This window comes from Aedes aegypti, unplaced genomic scaffold (genome assembly GCF_002204515.2).
Source record: "Aedes aegypti strain LVP_AGWG unplaced genomic scaffold, AaegL5.0 Primary Assembly AGWG_AaegL5_hic_scaff_1795_PBJ_arrow, whole genome shotgun sequence".
NCBI lineage: Eukaryota > Metazoa > Arthropoda > Insecta > Diptera > Culicidae > Aedes > Aedes aegypti.
This window is the reverse complement of record NW_018735262.1, coordinates 23004-43418: the sequence shown is the minus strand read 5'-3', so window position 1 is coordinate 43418 and position 20415 is coordinate 23004.

Below are 20415 nucleotides of genomic sequence, written 5' to 3'. Positions count from 1 at the left end.
GCAGTCGAAGCCAATTGACCAAAGGATTACCCACGGTGTCCGAAATGCAGCGAGCATCCACCTTGATTACGCGCTTGGTGCAGGCCGAAGTGTTCCACAAAGAGATACAGGCGATGAAGGACGGAAAGCAAATCAAGCTACCGTTCCAGAATATGAATCCGTTCATTGATGCGGATGACGGAGTACTACGCGTCGGCGGACGCTTGAGGAATGCAGATATACCCTATCAACATCGTCATCAAGCATTCCTTCCAGAGAAACATCCACTCACGATCAATCTGATACGTTACTTGCACCACACCAATTTACATCTTGGCCAACGAAGTCTACTTGGAGTCGTCCGGCAGCAGTATTGGCCGCTCAAGGCAAGGAACGTCATTAGAAAGATATTGCACCACTGCATTCCGTGTTTTCGCATGAGGCCCAAGAAATCCACGCAGCTAATGGGTGATCTTCCAGATTATCGCGTCAAACCATCGCCGGTGTTCTCGCATACCGGTCTAGACTTCGCAGGACCGTTCAATCTTCGATCGAGTGCAATTTCCAGACACCCAACAACCACCAAGGGATATGTTTGTGTATTCGTGTGCATGGCCACTCGTGCAATACACCTCGAAGCTGTTTCGGATCTGAGCTCAGACTCCTTCTTAGCCGCACTCCAGCGATTTGTTAGTCGGCGAGGGCTTGTGCAGAAGCTATATTCCGACAACGCAACCAATTTTGAAGGAGCCAACAATCAAATGTGTCGCTTAGCTGAGCTATTCCACGACGAGCAGCACATTCGTGCTGTGAATGAATACTGCGCACCAAGGGGAATTGAATGGTCATTCATTCCTCCACGAAGCCCGCATTTCGGTGGAATCTGGGAGGCGGGAGTTAAATCGGTAAAATCGCATCTGAAGTTAATCCTTGCCGAAAATCGTCTGACGTTTGAAGCACTGTCAACTGTCCTTGCACAGATTGAAGCAATTTTGAACTCCCGTCCTCTCACACCTGCTTCCGACGACCCCAATGATTTGAACGCCATTACTCCGGCACATTTCATTATCGGGAGGGAATTCCAAGCCATACCGGAACCCTCGTATGCCAGTATTCCACAAGGTAGATTGTCACGTTTGCAATTCATCCAAGACATGAAGCAGAAGTTCTGGAGAAGGTGGATGAATGATTATCTGCACGAACTCCAGAAACGCCAGCGAGATCTCAAGGTTACCGAATTCAAGGTTGGAGCCATGGTAGTCATCATCGACGAGAACGCACCGCCGCTGAAGTGGGCTCTTGCCCGCATAATTGAACTGCATCCAGGCAAGGACGGGAACACACGTGTAGTAAGCTTGCGGACTGAGAACGGCACAACTAAGCGCGCCGTGAAGAAGATCTGCTTGCTACCTCTAGACGACGAGAAAGATGATCAGAATAAGTAGTTGGAATCTTGAAATTTCCAATTTCAATGCCCGGGAAGATGTTGGTCTGGCAACACGGACAACACGCCATCATCATGAACACGACTAGAAATAAACAGAAAAACATTACATACTTTGTCAAACACCCATCACACAAACACACATGTATTCTTCAAACATTTGTTCAGAGTGAAATTGACTGTTGTACTAAACAGACGCGTTCGAGAATCGTTCCTCCGAAAAACCGAAACTTGTTCGTTACAGTCCATTTCCGCGAGTGTCGAGGACAGTTGTCACAGGAAGAAGTTTTTGTTAGTGGGTAGGGTGGTAGGGTTCAAAAGCTACCGTGATGAATCAAAATCCGGATGGTACCAATATCCGGACACTCTGATAATATTGATTGAATAACGGTAAAATAAGGTTTTTTTATTACTTTATTATAGAGACTTTCACCAAAATAATATGTTAATATGTATCATATTATGCATAACGTTTACCTTCAACATTACTTATCATTTTACTGAAATTTGTGATCTAGATCGCTAAATAATTGATAAAAATAAAAACAAAAGAATTGTTCGAGACAGACATCATTTCTACACAGTGCAAGTTCTTCTCAGTTGAGCATCGACGGAGGCACGTCCAAGTTTTGAATTAATAATATTTTTATTTTATTTTATTGATGTACAAGGGGGTCAGGGGCCAAGTCTCCAGCATAAGTTTAAAAACTCACACCTTCCATAATACACCGAGGGTTTTGGAGTTTGGGAAGTAGGCAACGCAACATCTTTGACCAGAAGGTTCTTTAAGTTTTGCTTTTACTCTAGACTTCCCCTACACGTATGAATGATGCCAGGTCGAAAGAACATGAATCAGTCATACATATAACGGTAGTGAAGTGTTTTGCCTAAGGATATGTGAAAGGAGGGATTTTGTGTGGTGTTTTGTAATCGCTCTGTGGAACAAATTTGTTATTAGTTAAATAATAAGTTCATTTGATTTACCTTTCTTTTTTTTTCTAATTGTTTATTTATTGGGCTCAAACGTGTTTAACACTTTACGGAGCCAATGGTCATTTAAATTGTATTGTTGTTGTACAATTTCATTCAAACTATAATAAAAACTAACATGCGGACTAATCCGATATATCGGACTTCGAACCGATAGACGACAGTCGGGATGAGCTTCGCTGCTTTTTCTCCTTAGGTGGCAAAATACTCCTAGACGCCTTGGCCTCCAAGTCACGTTTCTTCTGCGGCTCCGTTTCGTCTTCCACACTAATCTGTTCAACCCCTGCATACTGCGTATATGTCTTTCCGTTGGCCCTCCAAAATCTTATTGGCACTGGTTTGGCCTTGGATTTCGGTATATCCACTTTTTCCTGAGTTTCCTCGCATATTTCTTCCGACGCAATGTTTTCCTCCTCTAGAATCTCTATCTCCAATTCCGTTACTTTTTCAATTTCCATTGATGTATTTTCCTTCACTACACCAGCATAGGTGCATGGTTCTCCCATTTCCTTGTCAGCATTTGGACGTTGAACCTTTTTCTTGGGACAGGCGCTCATCTGGTGTCCCTTTTCAGCACAAATAAAACACTTTTCCTTGTTTCCGAAGTAAAAAATGTTACCTCTCCAGTTAAGGAAATAAAGCACTGGCGGAATATCTGATTTGACGTGCATATACACCCCACGAACGCCGTTGTATATGTCCAATCCAAGACCAGCAGGAAACTTTTCCCGTATTACTCGTTTAACTTCTCCGTACTTGCCTAGGACCAACGATATTTCTTTATCGGGCAGCTCCGGTGGTAGTTCACACACTCGCACGTATTGAAAATTGCCTTCCGCATCTGATGCTTGCACCACCACAGTCGTCCCATTCGCATATTCAAAACGAAGTGGATGTGCATTGTTCTCCATTGCTTGCTTGAACGCTTTTTGGGTCTTGAATTTCAAGTAAACACTGTGGGTTTCCGCTCGTCTGTACAGCGTATCCATTTCGATGGTACTGATATCCAATGCTTTGACAAATTTGGCGATTTCTTCATAAGAGGGCCGTGCAGATTCCGGAGGAAAAGCAAACCTCACCGTGTTCTTAATTTCAACCATCTTCAAGAACGCTTATGGATTTTCAACAGTAACCAAGAGACACGTTCTGCTGCACCCGTTCGCGACAGCAGATGAAAACAAACTGAATTGATTTACCTTTCAATTAGTATTCAATGATTACAGAAACTTTATACTTAACAAAGGCGTGGAGTGCAGCAAGCTAGGTGGGCGGATCAAGTGCGTATCGATTTGGCGAGCGTGGGGCAGAACCGAGGATGAAGAGATGCGACCGCAAACCGACGTTTTCTCGGCCATTACGCTGCCATGATAAAAGATGCCTTTCCTCTTCGATGAATTATTCCTCGAAGCGGGTTAGATATGAAAACAAGGATAGAGAAGGAATGTTAGTGATTATTACATGCTTTATGGCAGTATTGGCGTACATTGAAGTCATACAAAATTCGCTCTTTGGATTCCCACGATAACAATCCCTGAAACTAATGATAAACAACAAAAAATGAATCCAAAAGAGCGAGAACCTTGATGTTTCAATGTATGACAATCCAGCTTTATTGCATGTGAGAAGTTCTTGGTGATATTCTCACAACGGCCATTCAGAATGGTTCGACGGATGTAGATAAAAGATCATTATGATAAAATTAACGCGACGACATGTTAGTAAACTCAAAACGATTATTATATTTGCAACTGTTAATTTAAATAGTTAAGCTAAGGGTCGGTTATTGCATATAACTTTATAGATAAGCAGCAGTAAAGCACGAACGCGAATCCATTCCATCTTCAAATGCACAACACTTCATTCTGGAATTTTAGAACGTCCATGTTGTAACTTGTTCACACAAGAAATCTGCCTCGACCGAGTTGGCAGAACGCGCCCATACCCCTTTCTGAACCAAAGGACAGGGAACTAATACCATGATACCTTAATTACAAATACAAAAGCTACTTCTATGTTATTTCCACTACTAATTATGTTATGATCGTTAGAATAAAAACGATAGAGGTTACTACTACATAACAGAAATACTACCCAAAGAACGCTATTGTCGCCAGTGTTGGTGTGATAAATGCGAAGTAGTGCAAAAATGCGTAGAGGATTAAATAAGTTATTAATTACAGCATTTTGTTCAACAATATTATATTATATTATGAAAGATATTTCAAAATGAAACATTTCAGTAACAGCAGTGCCATCAGTTTTCTAATTATTATACATATATCATTAACATTACTAAACTATCTCTAACACCGCTACAACCTACCTTACTAAATAACGCAATACCGTAACATGCCGTAATTCAGAACATTTTGGAATATTTCTCAAAAATCGTAAATTATTGTTAATGACAATTTTAATTGGAATTATTATGCATTACCAGCATATACAAATAGCGGTATGGACACATTTCAAAATTTTTCTTAAATTTCGAATAATTTTGGACCAAATATGCGGATTTAGGCGATGCGCTGAATTACGGCACCTTACGGTATTACTAAGGTAATAATTACTACATTGTTAGTAAACCTAACATAAATGTCTATTTTCAATGACCTGTGAGACGCAGAGACCACCCGCACCCACTCTTGCGCCTCGTGGTCTACTGAAAAAGATTTATGTATATTGAACTAATACTACTATTAGAAATAGTGCTACTGATGAAGGTGATCGTTGGTTTCCCAGTCTTGTTAGTGATTTGAGTGTTAGTAGAGACTGGTAGTGAGCCCTGCCGGTCCCTCCAGCATTACGCGTAGTTATCTGGTGTTAGATCATGCGACAGTAACTAAACTCATGCTGAAGGTGTGATAAATCAAGTGTAAAATATATTTAAGCATTGAAACACATGTCATTATTTAATTTAAAACTATTAGACTAGTTTACATTTTATAAGTTATAATTACGATTATTTTCGCGATCAATATATTAGTATTAGTATATTTCACAATATCAAAAATATGCAATCACTTGATAAATCACCGTCAATCCCATCACCTAAGGGCAGGGTAGTTTTGAATTAATAATATTGTGATCAAATGCAATTGTTTCGATGGTAAATATTTTCAACACAAATGTGAACGGGACTATCAATTGACAAAACAGTGTTATGAAAACTGTGAAATATGGTTAAAATGTTTATTTGCAAGAGTGTTAAAATGTGTTGCAAGAGACTGTCCGGGATTAAAGACGAGTGGCTCGGAATCCGGACGTTATAAAATATTCCTGAATTTGATATATTTGAACGAAAATTTTGAATGTTACAAACAGAGAAAACTTGAAGCAAACCCAGTAAAAGCGTTATGTAATCACTCACTCCGCTTTTCGTTGAAAAAATGTGTTATTCATGTATTTCTGCAGTTAGAGACACGAGCGTCCAACCGGATATCTTTGGATTCAATTGAGGTAATGAAAATACTATTCGACTTACATTTTATATATTTTGGAGCAACGTAGAGAATATGAGTGCATCAAAATCTTATCAATGTCGAGTTTAACAGGTCTGCGATACGCTCTTACTTATTTTACATTTATATTTTATGTAGTTATTCAGCTGTCCGGATTTTGATTCACTAGTATCCGGATTTTAGGTCAAGGCTAGTTCTAAGTGTCTGGATTTAAAGACAAGACAAGGATTATTAATATGTCTTTTTAAATGATAAAAAACTCATTTTTAGTTAAAAACTCGTTACCATTACTTAGATAGGATATGAATCTATATGTTGCATCACACCAAATTATCAAAATGTAGAGAAAATCCTTTTTAAACAGAATTTGGACATTGATCCCTGCTTAAGTGTCCGGGTATTGATGCAGCACGGTACATGATTAGGATTCATCACTTACTAGTGGTACGGCTCATGCAATCTCAATTCAAAAAATCATCTATCGATTTCTCATAAATAAAATGAACCTTTAGTATCTAAGTCGACACTTATCGTGTCAAACCATTTAAAGTTTTTACTAACTTCGGTTTCACTGAACAGCTCGAGGATTCATTATGTTTTTTTTCCTATTTGTTTATTTTGATCAATATTTTGCAAAAGGGAAAATCCCTGTGAAATATTTTAAGTATTAAAGGATTGTATTGTAGGTAGATTGTGGGCACCGAGAACACATTAGACGAATGCTTATTGTAAACGTCAATACAATTACATTTCTTTTAAGTTACTTCCAGCTAATTTTAGTGGTGATAAAAATCATGTCAAATGTCAAAAAATTGGGTCAAAAATGAGGCTGGTAAAAAGGTATTGGGCAGTGGCGATTCCCTAACCTCAAATCTACCTGTTCCACGATTAGAAATTCTTGAACTCCAGCAACAAATTTGCATCTAATGGGTAGTGATTTGTTAGAAATAACGATTTTGATCATAAACTTTTTGATTTATAATCTAAATTTGTCGAAATAGTCATTTTTAGAGTCGTAGAACAGGTAGAAAGTGAGGTTACGAGTCGCCACTGGTATTGGGAAAAATTAATATTTCCATATTAAATAAACAAAAAACCGAATTGAACCATTTTATTCCACTAGAGTTTGTATCCTTTGACATACGCGTATTTTTAGGGCGATTCAAATTTTAGAAATGTTTGAAAATCCATTCTCCCATATGTCCCTTACCATGCTTACCATCAAAATAGTGTTCGGTGACATTTTCAGCTTTCTAAATGGTGATTTAAAGGTGACCCAAAGACAATGTAGGTTTATATGGAAATTACTATGAAGAAATTTCAAGAAATGTTCCAAACACGCTAGTACTGTAATGTAAGTAGAAACTTATCATCCTATATTGAAAACCCATTCTTCAAACCCTAATGAAGGATGTTGCTGAAGAAACAAATCCCTTTCGAGCTAATTATGCTAGGGATTTTTGTACATGTTTGCAGGGCTATAATCCAATATTAAGTTAAATAATAGCAAACAAACTCATGAATATCTCTTCTGCTATCCGTCGGATTAATTTTCTCTCTTCAGCAAATTTCTTTACTACGGTTTGAAGAATGAGTTTTTACTAAGGGACTTTCCTGGAATTGTGAGCCTGTCCATTTAGAAAGATGCCCAAGAAACATTTGCCTATTTTATAATCATTTATTAAGCAATTTTTCACAGCTACATACTGAATAGTTGCTTTATTATATTACTTTGCAGCTGCTACGCACACATTGTTCAAGCAAATCTGGCGAAATTATTAAGCTTCTTATCATGTAGTGACTGTAATCATATATTGTAATGATGTTTATTCAGGTTTCACTAAGCTTAATAAGGATTGATGATTTAACAACGCTAGTTTAACAAACTACATTATTGCTGTATAATTCAGCATCATGATGAACAACATTTTAATTATTTCCAAGTGAAGCCTTTGTTCAGGCGTTGTTCACACAAATTTGGAAAAGTTATAAAGCGTGTCGTTGTATATTGACTTTATTCTACAACTTCAAAATCGCTTCATAAGCATTTATCTCAGCTTTTATTCAACTGCCACAAAATTAACTAAAAACAAATAAATGACTAAAAATCGCTTAACACTGTACTTCAAATGCAGTGTAATACTTTTACCACAGACAAACAGACGTAACACTTAGAACAAATTTCCTCAAAATCCATCGCCCAGTTTACACCCGCATCATCTGGTGAGCATGTTGCACGAAACAGTGTTTCGTGCAACAAGACCGGCAGATGGCGGTAGTGTGGAACGTCAAACGCGAAGAAAAACGATGCGCGCGCCTCTGGTTGTGAGATTTGTAACATAGCGAATTTGAAATCATCGGTAAATGAGTGGTCGATGGAAATTTCGTCAGTGTTACGTCTGTTTGTCTGTGCTTTTACCATGAATTAATAACCACGTTTAATAATTACCTGGATACTGGATTCAAACTCGAGACCTTCCCATCGTCAGCGGTATATCTTGCCATCTGCGCCATCCTTGAATTCATATATCAGCCTTCCAGTGCTCAATATAAACCTCTTGTAGCTGATTATTGATCATGCTTGAGCTTCTATTCAACAATAACTAATCAACACGTGCTATGCTGATCAACAACTGAATAAACGCATTACTTCTGCTGCTGTTCAGCAGAGTCTATGAATGAAGAGTTGCGCGAAGAGTGAAACCAAATCTACCTATCGAACTGTCAAACCGTCTACCTATCGAGCAGCCCAGCAAAACAGATAGGGGCTGTTTTCGAAGACGGAGAAGAACAAGCATTCAAAGAAGTCTCTTCGCGCAACTCTGTGTATATAGACTCTGCTGTTCAGTACTGATGCGAGCTGAACTCAGTCGGCTATTTATAGCGCACAGTGAGAAAATTTATTTCAATGCTGGTCAAAAATAAAGTTTATTCACAAAGTAAAAACAGTCTGAAATGATTAATCGAATTTCATAATAAGTTTTAACTTGTTAAAACTTTAATTGAATTGTTCATCTAACTATACTAAAATTCATTTATTAAATGTATAATATTTCTACTAGGTTAATATTTTAATTATTTGTCGTACTTTTTCCATCTACTAAACATTCTACAAATATAAAATATATTTCAATCAATTTTTTTTTTCTGTTCGGAACATATACCACTGCGACCAATATTTGATCTATTGTAGTATATCCCGTGTCCTTTGTATAGTGCATGTCGTGTTACTTTGTCACTATCGAGAAGTGATAAAGTATTCGTTTTTTTACAGTTGTCATTCCTAACTTGATCACAGGAAAGGATTCTAATTGAAAGGTTCCGCTTTTTAAACCCTTCGAATTTCAATCAATAATCCTATGTCAGAAGACTGATTCAAAATATTTTCTAAACAGCAAACATTCTAAACATTTTAAATATTGTATTGAGAAAGCATCAGTTATTATTGTATCCAACATGTTTTTATATATTAGTAAGTTAGTGGCGAATTCGCCAAGGGCGAAAAGCCATTCAAATGAAGATAAATAATAATAATATTAGTAAGTTGAACATTGCAATACATTAGGAATACAACGCAATTTTTAGATATTTTGTCAACTTTTCGTATATTTGGCTATGGTGTGACCTATTTTGTAAGGCTTCTTTGTTGCTGAACAATGTGTTTAGTAATCGTTATTTTGGACTTCTTTGGATGACCTGCTCGGATGATATATCTATGTTGTATTAGGATTTTATAAAATACCTATTCAGCTTTAAATCATGTTCATGTTAAACATGGAAACAGCTGAAGTGCGAAGCAACCAAAACGTTAGTTCGTCTCCTGTACATCTGCTTACACAATTATATTTGTTTGGTGGAATATTGGCTCTTTAATAGAAGGAAAAATGACTTGTTCAACTCATTAGTAATACAATCTTGACAAGTCGGCAGAGATTCTTTGGAGAAGTTTAATAAGTGTTGATTCTACTATTATTCATTCCAATGAAAAATGTTGAACATTGACTTAAATTTGGATTTTAAAACCATCTAATCAGCTCTGTGTAGGGCATTTTTTCAGCTGTCACCATTATTCAACAATAATTAACTATGTATGTTTATTTGTGACTGTAAGTTGGGTAACCACTTTCATGTAACTATTGTTAAATTAGTATTTATACTTCGATTATCATTAAAAATGTTATGATTAGTAACTTTTTCCGATATCAATAACGTCGCAGGTGATGATCACTACATTTGGAAAATTTAAATTTTGATATTTTTAATCCAATGTGATTCGAACTTTACCCTCGTTGATCCATTATGTCGCTATTACGTCCATTACGTTAATCCATCTATCGCATACACGTCTTGGATTTGATTTGAAAAACATTTGTAACATTTGAAAATAACATAAAAAGACATAATATGTTTTGCTTGAATAAGAGCATACTCATATACTGTTATTCACATTGTTTATAAGTTTTACTAATCATGCTGGTCAACATTTTAAGTATTAGACACTGAAACTTTTGTACGATTTGTTGTTAATCAAATGTTCAATATGCTACTAAAATGATAGCTACAACCTATAGAAGCTTTTAATCAGTCAATTGTTAAACTTCTTATGTGTTGTAGAATAAAAGCTACTATATTTGCATTTTCGGAGGTTTATTCATCTCTTATTCAAAACACAAACTGCAAGTGGAATAACAGCTTTTTTATAAGCGGAAATTAATATTATTCAATTAATGATTCAACTAAAAATTTGTTCAGCAATGGTTGCTGCTATGCAGCTTGTATTAAACACGTAAGTATCTTAAAAGCTACCAATTGTTCCTTGGGTGGCTTATGTGATTGGCCAATTTAGGAACCGAAGTTAACCCACCGTCGGTCGCCCTAGTGTACTGAGTACACGCACTTTGCGGAAAGTCGAAAAACATGTTCAAAATCCCTTCAAATTGATCCGGGTGTTGGTCCTATTCCAAGATTAACTTTTCTTCTTGCTTGTAGAGAAGAAATTTTCCGAAAAAATCAACAAAATGTATTCGAAAACATCGTGTTTTTAAAGTAAGTTTTTACGCGTGTACTCAGTACACCAGTGCGACCGCTCGTGTAACTTTTTTTCACCGGGCCCGTCACACGAGCGGTCGCATCGTGTACTGAGTACACGCGGAGCATTTTGATTATAAATCTAAAACTAGGCAAGATAGAATATTGATGTCTTCGGTAAATTTCTTCAGTCCAACGGTACCAATTGGTCAGTGGACAAATAAAACTTTGAAAATATCCTCACCTTCCAGGGGCCATCGGATTGTGCTCCGGGGGAACCGATGAAGTAGACATTTCGCCATGCAAAATCTCGAACACAAATATCTCAGGATCTATATATTTTAGCAAGATGGTGTCTTCAGCAAAGTTGTTTAGTAGGTCAAGGACTAACATGTAATAGGCCGCTTGTTTCAAAATTCTGCCACCAGTTGGCGCTAGTGAGCATGTAATTTTTCAAACACAGATATCTCAGGATCCTGATTACCTAGAAAGATGCGGTCTTCGACAAAGTTGTTTGGTAGGTCATGGACTAACATATTATATGCCATCTAACTTGAAATTCTGCAACTAGATGGCACTAGTGAGTATACAATATTTCAATCACGAGTATCTCAGGTTCCTGATTTTTTAGAAAGATGGTGTTTTCGGCAAAGTTGTTCAGTAGTTCAAGGACTAATATGTGATGAACTATTTAATTTGGAATTCTTACACCAGATGGCACTTGTGAGCTTGAAATTATTTGAACACGGATATCTCAGGATCCCGATTACCTAGAAAGTTGACGTCTTCAACAAAAGTATTGAGTCGGTGATAGATCATGTGATAGGCCACCTAACCTGAAATTCTATTTCCAGATGGCGCTAATGAGCATGCTGTATTTTGATCGCGGCGATCTCAGGATAGCGATATTTTAGCAAGATGGTGTCTTCAGAAAAGCAGTTTGGTAGATCAAGGACTAAACATGTGATGTGCCGTTTGATTCGGAATTCTTCCACAGCACGGTGCTAGTGACTATGCATTTTTTTTTTTCGAAAGCAGGTTCTTCAGGATCCTGATTGGGAAAATAAAATTAGATTAAAAATATGGTGTCTTGGATGCAGTAGTTCTGTATATCATGGGCCAACGTGTGAGGGGTAAAGTACTCAAAATTCTTCAACATTCAATTAAAAATGCTGTGGGTTGCTAGATTTCAAATACTTCCATCAGGCTACGCTAAAGGTCCAGATTCAAATTTTTCTAATAAAGAATCTCGAGTTCCAGATTATTTCAAAACTTGACGACTTCGTCAAAGTTATTTAGTAAGCAAAGTGCTGACATGTTATTGGCAATTATATTTGGAATTATGTAACTCGGCGCCAGTGAGAATTTTATTTTCTGAACATCCTTTGATCATTTGGGACATCAAAGCACGTTTTGTCAAATGTTAAAATATTTCGCTGTGAATGCATAGGCAAGCACACCATAACATTAGAGATATAAGGCAGCATCCATTAATTACGTAATGCCAAAATTAGAAATTTTTGACCCCCTCCCCCCTGCTTAACGCTTTTTGTATGAAAAATTTCAAATTTTTGTAAGAGCCGTAACGCCTGAGCCTACTCTCCCTCCTTCTAGAGCGATACGTAATTTGTGGATGCTGCCTAAGGTTCATTCTAGAATTTGAACTAGATTCAAATTGACCAATCTTATTTTTATATCTAGCCTATTAAACGAACTTCTGATGAATACGGTCAGTAGTGTTGGATCCGTTGAATCTGTTGCATGCTCCTTGTGGGCGAGCGACGGAATCCGGATCAATTGTGTCCGGTTCGCGTTACGCGGAAGAAAAAACTAAATGCGCCGGTGAAAAACGAAAAAAAAAAACCGGTCAATAGTGTTTGATACGTTAAACCTGTTGTAAGCTCCTCTCTAGCGAGCAACGAAATCAGTATCGTTTCCGGTTTGCGTAGTAACCGCACTATCAGTGTCGGTCATCCGTGTATATGCTCTCGTATTCGTTTCGAATAATATATTTATCATTTACCAAAACGAATCCTTTCCCATATCCAAACTCCCAGTGTTTTCTTGTGGAAGTGCAGAGGACTCCTCGGCTTCTGTAAAGCAAGTAACACGTCAACATTTCCCTCCCATTCCCAAATTGACCTGCATTCGGACGCAGCCGGCGCCGGTATTGTTTATTATAGTAATGAGAGCACCAGTACTTACACATTGAGGATGCTACTGATCCCGAGTAGTGTCTGTTGGTTCTCTGTGTAAGTACAGCTGTTCTTGCAATAATGGAGTAGCAACTGCGGGCGGTCAATCATGCTCATGCTCATGCTAGCCTATTAAACGAACTTCTGATGAATACATTGATTATGTTTGCCTGAAAAGACTTCGTAAAGCGCACAGAAGTTCTCCTCACATAAGACACACTATAACTACGCGGTATACAGGTGAATGATATCGGAAATTCTCATGATACGGTGAACCGGGTAAATGAAGATCCGTACACACCTACACAATGTCTCCGACCTCAGCGAAACATTTCGCCAAGAACCCAATAGCTGAGGATTCGGTAATTTTCAAAATTGAATCTCGGAACATATTCTACCGAGATATCGGTAAACCTAATTTATCACAACATAAGTACTGTTTGATTTAAGTAACATTCGTTTTCGACCCCAATGCAAAGGGTTTCCTAAATATGTTATGATCTAGCATTAATAATGAACAATGTATATAACAAAATCAATGTTGTAGGATGATTTTATATTTCAATATCTAAATAATTTGACTACAAAACTGAGTCATTAAAAGATCGTTTAATTTTGACATACTTTATTTATAGCAACACAAAAAATATTGTATTTTCGCTGCACTGGTATATTGTGAAACCTTCTTCTTCTTCTTTCTGGCGTTACGTCCCCACTGGGACAGAGCCTGCTTCTCAGCTTAGTGTTCTTATGAGCATTTCCACAGTTATTAACTGAGAGCTTACTATGCCAATGACCATTTTTGCATGTGTATATCGTGTGGCAGGTACGAAGATACTCTATGCCCTGGGAAGTCGAGAAAATTTCCAACCCGAAAAGATCCTCGACCGGTGGGATTCGAACCCACGACCCTCAGCTTGGTCTTGCTGAATAGCTGCGCGTTTACCGCTACGGCTATCTGGGCCCCATATTGTGAAACCTCCATGAGTCAATTTTTCGCTACTCGATATCGACTTATGGAACCATACTAAAATTCAAATTTCATGTTTACTGTAATTATCCCCAACAACAGCTTTCCAAGGTATTACTGTTTTTTTTTTTTTTTCCTTCTAAGCAATGGGGGGATAATCTGCTCAACAGACTCCGGACCGAGGTCCGGGAGTGTGGGGTTGGGGACCATTTACTACGTACAAGCAGTAAACAGGACTACACCCCCGACCCACTAAACCATTTCCATTGCCGCCAAACCCTTCGTCTCTCCGGGACCACCAAGAAGGCATTGCTTCGGAGAGGGGCTACTGCACATCGCATCCTCCAGGTTAGCTGCGTAGCCATGCAGCAACGAACATCGATGACACGCTTATGGGGGTCCACCAAGGTAGCATGCTGGCGCATTGCCAGCTTCCCGGGTGGTCCTCCCCTCCCGTTGTCCGCTGAAGGCGGGCAGGGTCGACCACTAAGCCCGCGCCCAGCTGCACCGCAGGTATCAAGAACTGATACTGCGGGCTTCGCAATTTGACCTACTGAAGGCTCAGGCCCTATCAGCTAGCACGAGCTGGGATTGCTGACGAAGGGGCCTCCACCTGCCCCGAACAACCAGAGGCTCGTACCCACCCAGTAGGCCGGCGCCACGACAGCAGCGCTACCAGGATGTTCTCCCCGCGGCCACTTAATCGCTGTAAGGGTCGATTTCGACCGTAGGGCACCGGTATGACCTACGTAGCCGACTGCGAACCCTTGGACCACCTGTTGATTAGCGTCTGCACTAGTCACTCCTCGAGTCCACACGCCACCTCCTTTGGAGTTCCGAGACGATGTGGGTGATAGCCGATGAAACGGCATTCCAGCCAAACTCGTCTGCACACATCCTCTGGACCAAATTGTCCGGAGTCGTGTCCCGACCGCATGTGGCAAACATGCGGTCACGCATTGTGCGGAAACGCGGGCACACGAACAAAACGTGTTCCGCCGTTTCCTCTAAACCTGCACAAACTGGACATTCGGGAGAACCCGCATGACCGAAACGGTGTAGATATTGTCTAAAGCATCCATGACCCGAAAGGACCTGTGTTAGGTGGAATGTTAGTTCCCCATGGCGCCTATTGACCCAGATATCTAACCTCGGAATCAACCTGTGAGTCCACACTCCCTTGGTGGAACTGTCCCACGCACGCTGCCATTTGACCATGGAGGCCAGTCTGGCAGTCCTGCGTATGCCTCTTGTGCCGCGCATTTCGAAGCACTCTATGTCTTCCATGATAAGGATACCAATAGGCATCATACCGGTGATGACACAGAGTGCATCGTGTGACACGGTACGGTACGCGCTCGCAACCCTCAGGCACATTAGCCTATAAGTACTCTCTAGCTTGCTACGGTAGCTATCGGTACTCAAAGCCGTGCCCCAAGCCGGGCCACCATACCTCAGTATGGACGAGGCGACACTGGCCAGAAGCTTACGCTTGCTGGCGTACACCGCAGAGCTATTGGACATCATCCGGGACAGTGCCACAATAGCTGTGGAGGCTCTCTTGCAGGCATAATCGACATGGCTACCGAAGGTAAGCTTGTCGTCGATCATCACCCCCAAGTGTTTGACGGAGCGCTTCGAAGTGATTGTGCAGTCGCCTACACTGATCACCGCTTGCTGCGCCGACTTTCGGTTGTTGACAACAACAGCCTCCGTTTTGTGGTGAGCCAATTCCAGTTTCCTGGAGCTCATCCACTCCTCCACAATTGCGATCGAGTGGGCTGCAGTCAATTCCACTTCTTCGATCGATTCACCGTAGACCTCCAGCGTAATATCGTCGGCAAAGCCAACGATGACCACACCCGCCGGGAATTTTAATCTCAACACCTCGTCGTACATGACATTCCATAACACCGGACCCAGGATGGAACCTTGCGGGACTCCTGAGGTTATGTGAAAGCACTTCCGACCCACCTCTGTGTCATAGACTAATACCCGATTCTGGAAGTAACTTCCGAGAATCTTGTACAGGTACTCGGGTATCCCCAGACGCAGGAGCGCATCAGCAATAGCCGCCCAACTGGCACTATTAAATGCATTCCTTACATCCAGAGTCACTACTGCGCAGTAGCGAATACCCCTCCTCTTACGCTGGAGTGCTATCTCAGCGGTTTTCTTAACCGCCAGAATAGCGTCTACAGTGGACCTCCCTTTCCGGAAGCCGAACTGGTTGCCTGAGAGACCATTTACACCCTCGGTGTACCTCGACAGTCTGTTGAGGATGATCTTCTCGAGCACTTTCCCCACCGTGTCAATCAAGCAAATTGGTCTATACGCCGACGGGTCACCGGGTGGTTTCCCCGCCTTTGGCAATAGTACCAGACTCTGCCTCTTCCACGCATCTGGAAATACTCCCTCGTCCAGGCATATCTGCATAGCAGATCTGAACATACCGGGAGCCTCCAAGATTGCGACTTTGAGGGCCAGGTTTGGAACTCCGTCCGGACCTGGTGCCTTCCCCATGCTTAGGGATTTTGCAATCCCTACAAGTTCCTCATCAGTTACTCTATCCTCATCACCAGCCCCAATCCCCGGCTGTCCTACAAAAGGAGGCCATGGGCTAGGGTTGTGGCGCGGGAAGAGCCCCTCGATGATCCCCTCCAGCATCTGTGGAGACTGCTCCGTAGGAGCAATTGCACCTCTTGTCTTCGCCATTACGATCCTGTAGGCATCACCCCACGGGTTCGCGTTGGCACTCTGACAGAGTCCCTCGAAGCAGGCCTTTTTGCTTGCCCTTATCTCAGACTTCAGCGCGACTTTGGCAGCGGTGAACACCGCCCGTCGTTCTTCACGCTCCTGCTCGGTACGTGCTCGCTGCATCCGTCTCCTGGCCCGTAGGCAGGCACGGCGCAGGTTCGCAATAGCTTGAGTCCACCAGTATGTCGGTGGTCTCCCATTCCTAGGGTGGACTTTTCTAGGCATGGTCGCATCGCATGCACGCGTAAGCACCGCTACCAGTTCGTCCCCGCTTAGGCCGAGTAGGTTACGCTCACGGCGGAGCGCCTCCCTAAGTACTTCATCATTGAAGTACGATGTCTTCCATCTACGAGGGCTTGGCCTTGACCTAGCCGCTTCCTCAACCCGCTGCCTGCTGTTGTTGTAGTCGATACTGTAGCGAACCGCCAGGTGGTCGCTGTGAGTGTAGCCATCGTCTACCCTCCAGTTCGAACTACTCGTTAGGCCAGGACTACAAAAAGTAACGTCGATAATCGACTCCGCTCCGTTACGGCTGAAGGTACTTTTGGCACCAACATTAGCCAGATCGACATCTAGCACGGCCAGTGCCTCTAGCAGGATTTGACCTCGCTGGTTCGTGTTACGGCTTCCCCATTCCACGGCCCAGGCATTGAAGTCACCCGCTATTACAACTGGCCTTCGCCCTGTCAGCGCGGTCGTCATACAGTCCAGCATCTGCGTGAACCGCTCGGTCGACCAACTCGGAGGCGCATAGCAGCTACAGAAGAGGACCCCGTTGTACTGTAGGTATTACTGTACATAATCCGATATTACCATGAGTCGAAGGTCCCTTCCAGGGTTCTGAATTTTTGTATCCATGATGTGAAATCTTTAATTTTTCGCACGTTATAAGAATGCTTTTCCGCTTCCTCACGTGAGCATCTTTTTTCGCTCACACTTTTTTTCCCTAGAGTTACGATGGAGGATAACCAAAAATCATTCCACTCTGGGGATAATTTCTTTATCACTCCATCATATTTTCGCTCACCCACTGCTCCCGAGAATTATCACTATATGGATAAACGAAAACTTGTGCCGGCGACGGGATTCGAACCTAGAACATTGCTAAAAACAACCGCGATGCGTGCATGCTGTCCATAATACCATATATACTTAATGAAAGTGATGGTACATTAAAGCAACTGCTGCTTGTGGTGATGGGTACAGGAAAAGTTCTCCATGGATAGGAGAGAGAAAAAACAAAATTCTCACAGCTGTGGAAATATTCAATTATCTATTTTCGCTTTGTTTTGCTGACGGATAAAATCGTAAGCCAGCATATCGCTGAAAATTCCTGTGAGGGATAAATCCATTATCGTGAGAGTGAGTGAGAACTCGGAACCTTGATCCCTTCAATTATCAGAGTAATCATGGATCGTTGACTTTATGATTATACTAGAGAAGCACTGAGCGCATTTTGAATTTATTTACAAACAACACTGGCAATGACTATAGATCGTTGCACTCCTGACATAGGGCCTTATTTTATAAGTCGAGTCGATCAAAGTGACTCGACTGGAGTCACTGTCGACCAAAATATTTGCTCGACACGGCTCTGTCACTCGAGTTTTTCGACAGTTGTCACTCTATGTGACTGGATTACTATGGGAGTCGACGGATGACATCTAAAATATGCATGCTTACTTTGATCGACAGTGGCTAAAGACAAGTCACAAGAATCTGCTCGATTTACAAATTAGACCCCATAACCTCTGTTGCGGCTTGCAACTAGATTTGCTTGGTTAAGGACCGATGGCTCCACAGGAATGGACTCTTAACAACTCAAGTCTTGAAAAAGACTGTTTTGGCTTCCGGCGGAGAGAAAGGCGGTTTGGAACTTTAACTGTACTGTATTCTTACTTGATACTTATCGCACAAAAGTTGAAAACAAACTGAATGAATTGCTTGCGCATGCAAGCCACTTATATATGTTACAGGTAGATGCAAAACATTGGATGCGCAGCGGTGGGTTGCGATGGAAACTTCCACTCTCTTATGTATTGCTGAACGATGCTGCAATGGGGTGCGCTCAACGATGGGGACGGTTGTGGTGGTGCGTTCGCTGTACATAGCAGGCTGGATGGAGGGTGAAACGAATAAGCTCAAAGGGGATGCGACAATATGGCAACAGTGGGGTATTTTCCGCTCCCTATCCTGATGCCGCAAACCGGGTAGCGAAATGCAAGGGTGACGATGGAATATTCCGCTGTTGCCTGCTGCCACCGCTCTCAAATTGCTTCTTGTGACGTTGGGACGGAACATTCTCCCCCCGGTTGAGACCTCGTATCAACATTTTCTTCCAGCGAAGGGTTGAGGTTGTCCTCGATGGGAAGGATGGAAACCTTGTTGATTGAACGCCGGAAGGTCGTATTGCTGGCAAAAACATCGACGGCTCGAACTAAACCGTCGTCTCCTGGGTACACAGCAGTGATGCGTCCTAGCTTCCAGTTCAGCGGTGGTTGCGTCTTGTCATGGAGTAAAACAACTAAACCAGGGCGAAGGTTTGTTGTTTTCCGTAGATTTTTCTTTCGAGGTTGAAGAGAATTGAGGTAATCCTTCGTCCATGCTCGCCAAAAGTGCTCTCGCATCAATTGCAGGTGTTGCCAACGGTTTAGGCGATGTACGTTGATATCTTCCAAGGACGGCTCTGCTGGAGCAGTCAGTGGGCGACCTATCAGATAATGTGCTGGAGTGATGACCTGTGGGTCTGATGGATAGTTGGAAATGCTGAACAATGGGCGAGAATTCAGGATTGCTTCAATCTCGGCCATAACGGTTGCCAATTCCTCGAAGGTTAATTTTACGTTGCCAACGACTCGCTTGAGGTGTGTTTTAGTTGACTTGACTGTTGCTTCCCAAAGACCACCAAACTCCGGTGCATCTGGTGGGATGAAGTGCCACTGTATCTCGCGAACTTGGCAGAAATGTTGTATTTCATCGACAGTGCGTTGATCTTGGAATTGACGATACAACTCGTGAAGTTCGTTGTTGGCTCCGTGGAAATTCGTGGCGTTGTCCGAATGGATTTCTTGGACCATTCCTCTTCGACTGATGAACCTCTTCAAAGACGCCAAAAAAGCATCTGTTGACAAATCGGACACGACTTCCAGATGCACAGCCTTGGTTGCCATGCAAACGAAAACTGCAACATATGCTTTCACGATCTTTGGACGATGTGTGCCTTGCTTAACAAGGAATGGACCGGCATAGTCCACGCCAGTTACAGCAAACGGGGGCGATGGAACAACACGTGATGATGGAAGGTTCCCCATTAGTTGCGATGTTTCTCCAGGCCTTACACGGAAGCATTTCACGCATGCTCGTGTAACTTGGCGCACCGTTGACCTTGCGTTGAGCAACCAGTACCTCTGACGAATGGCACTGATTAAACCAGCTTGTCCAATGTGTAGATGTTCTTCATGCAGAGTAATGATCAGCTTTCTGGTGAGCGGGTCCTTGTCGGGTAGAATAATCTGGTGTTTTGCTGCGTACGGCAATTTTGAGTGATCCAATCGTCCACCCACTCGTAACAGCCCGTCTTCGTATACTGGA